This window comes from Octopus sinensis, linkage group LG2 (genome assembly GCF_006345805.1).
Source record: "Octopus sinensis linkage group LG2, ASM634580v1, whole genome shotgun sequence".
Taxonomy (NCBI): domain Eukaryota; kingdom Metazoa; phylum Mollusca; class Cephalopoda; order Octopoda; family Octopodidae; genus Octopus; species Octopus sinensis.
In genome coordinates, this window is record NC_042998.1 from 134,530,867 (window position 1) to 134,536,993 (window position 6,127).

The following is a 6,127-nucleotide window of genomic DNA, read 5'->3' on the forward strand; positions in this document are numbered from 1 at the left end:
GTCGGTGCTTCTTCTTCTTCGTCTCCTACATCACAGCCTCCCCGAACAGGCGAAGATGTCATGTTAAGAGCAATTGAATGTTTAACACGCGAAGTTGCTAAACTGTGTCGTGCACGTGCGACATTTCGGCATCGCTCACATAGTTGCTCTTCTCGCCGTCGTTCCAGTTCTTCACTGTGTTGGTACCACTGAAGGTTCAAAGAGAACGCACGTCGGTGTGTTAAGCCCTGTTCATTTGGGGGCATCGATAAATTCAGTTTGGAGAGTTTAGGCACCTCAGATCTCTCCCATAACATTTCACCTTATCGTGCTTTTTTCATCAGGCATCTCGTCTCACACAAGTCGTTCATGGTAGACACAGGGTCGAGTTGTAGTATTTGGGCCTTAAGGTTCATCTCTACCAAGCCGAATCCTTTCGGCGCTTCTTTATATGCAGTGAATCAGTCTTCCATCAGGACCTATGACCAGATATCCTTATCGTTGGACTTATCCTTACATCGAGACTTTAAATGGATTTTTACTATCGCCGACCTTTCTCATCCTATCCTCGGCGCAGATTTCCTACATCATTATTCACTTTTGGTAAATGTCAGGAGCCAGAGACTTCTGGATAATACCACATCCTTATCTACACCTACCCACGAATCTACCTCTGCTCTTATCAGTCTGTCATTCTTCGTGGCTGCTGCCGGAAACCAGTTTCACGCACTCCCCGCCACATTTCCCGGGTTGATGAACCTTTCCTTCAAGCCTACCCAGGTAATCCACTCGACTCAACACCTCATCACAACGACTGGTCCACCTCTTTTCTCTTGACCACGACGGTTAGCTCCTGATAAACTCAAGATAGCGCGAGCTGAGTTCGAGTACATGCTCAAGCTCAGCCTTATACGACCTTCCACCAGCCCATGGACATGTCCCCTAAATTTGGCACGCAAGGGTGACACTGACTTTTGCCCAGTTGGAGACTACAGACGTCTCAACGCCGTCACCACCCCTGATAGATATCCACTCTCTAATTTTCAGGATTTCTCATCCGCTCGTCATAACTGCACGGTGTTTTCTAAATTGGACCTGGTACGAGCGTACCAGCAAATACCAATGAATCCAGAAGATGTTCCCAAAACCGCGGTGACGACACCGTTTGGCTCATTTGAATTTCTATCTATGCCATTCGGACTGCGAAAGGCCGCTAGTACGTTCCAGCGCTTTATCGACGAAGTTACTCGTGGACTTCCAGGTGTTTTTGCCAACATCGACAACATACTCGTTGCTAGTCCTACGGTTGTATTACATCAGCAGCATCTTTCTAAGTTGTTCCAGTGACTCTCACAGTACAACGTCAAAGTCAACCTGGCAAAAAGTGTTTTTCGCAAATCCTCATTTGAATTTTTAGGACACATCGTTGATTGCGATGGCATTCGACCATTGCCCGCTAAGATCCAAGCCATCCATTTTGCTCCTCCCACGTCATTCCGTCAGCTCCGACACTTCCTCGGTCTCATCAACTTTTATCGTCGTTTCCCACCTAATTGTGCTTGGAAATCATTGCCTCTAACTGAGCTTTTAAAGTACAGAACGAAAAAAGACGCGACTATTTCCCTTTCACCAGATGAATTGCTGGCATTCCAGAAAATCAAGTCAGACTTAGTTCAAATTGCTACACTAGCCCTTCCGATTCCTGGGGCACATCTCGTACTTACCGTTGATGCTTCAAATTTCGCAGTTGTTGTGATATTACAGCAAATTATTAAATCAACGCCTACAACCCTTGGCATACTTTTCACGTCGGCCCGGGGATCCAGAAACGAGATACAGCACCTTGCGCACGAGTTGATAGCCATTTACTTAGCAGTCAAGCATTTTTACCATTTTCTCGTTGGGCATGATTTTGTGGTTTTCACAGATCACAAAACGTTGACATTCGCCCTTCGACAAATACTCGCTACGTGAGGTCAGACATGTCGACTTTATCTCACAATTTACAAGTGATATACGTCACCTTTCTGTGGCAGACAACGTCCCTGTGGATGCATTGTCAAGACTCCCAGTTTGTTCTTTGACTCCAGCTGCGATCGATCTTGTCACGCTTGCTGCCGACCAGCCCCTTCTGCAATCAATCGACACCTCGTCTCCACTATTCACTCAATGTCGTTTGGAGTACTTACCCTTGTCAACAACAGACGGAACTATCCTGTGTGACGTATCTACAGGATCGCCTCTCCACCTTGTTCCTAACAACCATCGCCGAAGCGTGTTCGATGCCTTGCACTCCTTATCTCATCCAGGTATTGCGGCCTCAGTCAAGCTCATCACGGCCCGCTTTTTTGGGGGGCCGGACATGCACCGAGATATCATGCTTAGTCTCGCTCCTGTCGTCAGTGACAGCGTTCCAAGATCCATACACACATTCGTTCGCAACTCGGAAAATTTGACCAACCTGACAGTCATTTCCGCCACATTGATATCAACATCGTCATGCCGTGGCCTGTTAGTAACGAATACTCCTATATTCTTACCTGTTTCGACCGTTTCCCTGGATGGCCTGAAGCTATTCTCCTCGGCGACATCTCCGCTGAATCAGTCGCTTGCGCTTTGATATCAGGCTGGATATCGCGAATCGGTGTTCCCTAAAGGATTGCCACCGATCGGGGGGAATCACAGCTTTTCCGTGAATTTTCTCATCTCTTGGGCGTGCAGCATTTCCACACGACAAGCTACCACCCCGCTTCTAACGAGATGGTAGAGCGATTCCACCGTCAACTGAAGACAGCTTTTCGTGCATCACCAGATCCACTAAGATGGACCGAGTACCTTCCCATCGTCCGTTTGGGTTGTTGGTCCTCTGTGAAAGCAGATCTGGGCTATTATTCGGCCGAATTACTCTATGGCACCCACAGTTTCTCTGTCCCACGATATCCCTCTCATTTCCTGTTACGTGGGCTAAATTTCAGCTGGGCTTTTGAAATGTGAAGCTAACGGTTTAAGAAATACTCCTAATTTAAATTTTACGAATAGAATTAACGTAGTGAAATCATAAATCCAGCTATCTGAGTCAATAACTCCGCAAAATATATGGAATGAAAAATACGTAAAAATACTAACATACAGTAAAAGCACAGAAAAATTTAAACAAAACACGCGGGTGAAAAAAATCTCGTGGTGTCAAGAATCAAGGGTGAAAAATCAACATACACAACAGCGGCCCAGACAACAGTGAACCACAACACAGCGTGCGGCTGTCATGGTAACAAGCTGCTAATGCCATGCTGTCTGCTGATTGGCTAAAATTACCCAAACTTCTCGACTTTAATTCCAAATAACATCAGATTCTTTAAGTAACGAGATAAAGTTGATCGTAATCAAAATTCAGAGTTGCATCAATACACCAAAATTGAAAGCAATCTGAGCAAATTTATGGGAGGCTCATTTTGCGAATGAGACAGACTAGACTCCAAATGAATAACATGAGATTCAGCGTGAAAAATTACATCAATTTTCTCTTAATTTTAAAATTTCAAAAATGTGAAGCCTAACAGAGAAGATCCTGTTTTACTGTTTGTTGGATAGAGATGTTTAGGAATTCTTATTTGTAGTTACTGGCCTCTCAGATGGATCAGAAATTTAAAATAGTTCATCTAAGAATGGTAACTCTTTGCTGCTGTTTTGTAAAATTGACGTGAGCTTTGCTAACCGACAAAGATAAGACGAAGTCCTACCCCCAGAATAAAGACTTTATCAGTAAATTAACAGAGTTATGTCCCTTCCCTAGTCCTTTACACAACTTGGATTTTATATTTCATGATTTTTTGTTTTGTTTCGTGATTTTTTCAAAGAGTGCTCTTTACCTCTTTGTAGAATCACTTAGATTCATGTAGCTACGCTCAGGTAGTTTGCAATTTTGAGGAAGAACAATTTGACAAATAATGTGACATTTGTTAGAAGGTACACAGTTTTACAGCAGATAAGATTGGGCTTGGATGAAGATAAAATATCAATAGTTTAAGTTGTACCTGAGCCACTGGTTGAAGTGTGCTGAAGAATGACTATTGGCGAACCAATCAAAATGACTTGATGCTTGTGGGTGTACTGCAGTGCCGTCCAGATAGATATAAGAAATACACTGATTAAGGTGGGACTACACTTTGGCAAGAGTCGGAAACTGATGTAAGTGGGAATATTTTCTGGTTAAAACGAAACGCATACTTACAAGCGTGCCTCACCCACCCATCGAATTTGTTCCCCATGATTTTCAGATAAATACGTATTTTTAATGAAACTTTCTACAAATACGCTTCAGAAGGTGTGAATTCCAATTATATCGGAATTCGTTGTGAAAAAAGTTTTTTCTGTGAATAGGGAGAGGGTTTGGGAAAATTTACACGAATTAGTTTTGTTTCCTCATAACTTTCAGAAAAATTGATATTTTTTTTAATGAAATTTTCAACAAATACTTTTCGGAGTGTGTAGATTACGATTATATTGGAATTTAATATGAAAAGCAATTGGCGGACTTGTACATATACATTCTGACGCACATCATATATATTTATGAAACGTATAAAAAAAATTTTATTTGGTAAGTAGCTTGCTTACCAACCACATGGTTCCGGGTTCATTCCCACTGCGTGGCACCTTGGGCAAGTGTCTTCTACTATAGCCTCGGGCCCACCAAAGCCTTGTGAGTGGATTTGGTAGACGGAAACTGAAAGAGGCCCGTCGTATATGTGTGTGTGTGTGTCTGTGTTGGTCCCCCCAACATCGCTTGACAACCGATGCTGGTGTGTTTACGTCCCTGTAACTTAGCGGTTCGGCAAAAGAGGCCGATAGAATAAGTACTAGGCTTACAAAAAATAAGTCCTGGGGTCGATTTGCTCGACTAAAGACGGTACTCCAGCATGGCCGCAGTCAAATGACTGTAACGAGTAAAAGAGTAACATATAAACATGTACATCGTTTAGAATGTTATCATTTTATAAGATTTTGCTGGCAAATTTTTTAATTAACACAAACTTAAAATTTCGAAAAAATTGCATTTTGAGTCAGTATGTATGCATGTTCACCAATTTTTTCCTCTTTTTTTTTTCCTATCAAATTACAGTACAATCGTCATCTACACACCTGAAAGATATTTGTAGAAAATTTCATTAAAAAAAGTATCCAGTTTTCTGAAAGTTACAGGGAAACAAAGCCGACTCGTGTGAATTTTCCGAAACTCCCCCATTCACGGAAAATTTCACAATAAATTCCGATATAATGGGAATCTACACTATCTGAAACGTATTTGTTGAAAATTTCATAAAAAAAAATATTCATTTTTTTTTTTTGGAAGTTATGAGGAAACAAAGTCAGTGGGGCATATTTGTGTCGGTATGCCAAAAGAAAATCGTAGTGTTTGCGAAGAGAGGTCATTGGAGACTGTGAGATCTAGTAAACATTTGTACCATTTTTTGTAAAAAAATGGCACAAATGTTTACTAGGTCTCACAGTCTCCGATGTTATTTAGACTCATGCCCGTTCTGACTGAACAAAAACATTTTAGTCATGACAATATCGTCATTTTTAAGACGGTAGGACATGATTCGGGGAACATGTAACTGTTATTTCTGGCAGGTCGAACAATCACAGAGTTTTCAGTTCATCGAAATAGTAAGTTTTGAGTGTATATTTTAAAAAATATTTGGCGTCTTCTGACAAAATGGAAAGAAGTTCACACAGAAATTCCAAATTGAAACATTTTTATTAACCCGCTCTATTTGCCAATAAAAAAAATAATAAATCTAGAGAATTCTTAAGTAAATATCGTTAATCGTTGGCATAAAAATAAAGCATTCCACCAATATTCACTATAATACACGTGCACCAAAAAGAATCAAATAAATGTAAAGCAACTATTACTGTAGAATACTATAAATATAAATCTATAAATTGCTGAGTTGGTTAAATAGCGAAATCTTCTTAAGATGCGGGGGTTCTGTTAATGACGAGCGTATGAATAGAAACACTTAAGAAGCTATGTTATGAGTGGGTGGATTACAAGCAAACAGAGATTATAAAGTATTTTGTTTTTATATAAAATTACAATTCATCAGTTTTCACGGCTTCCACGAGAAAATTTAGTTTTGTG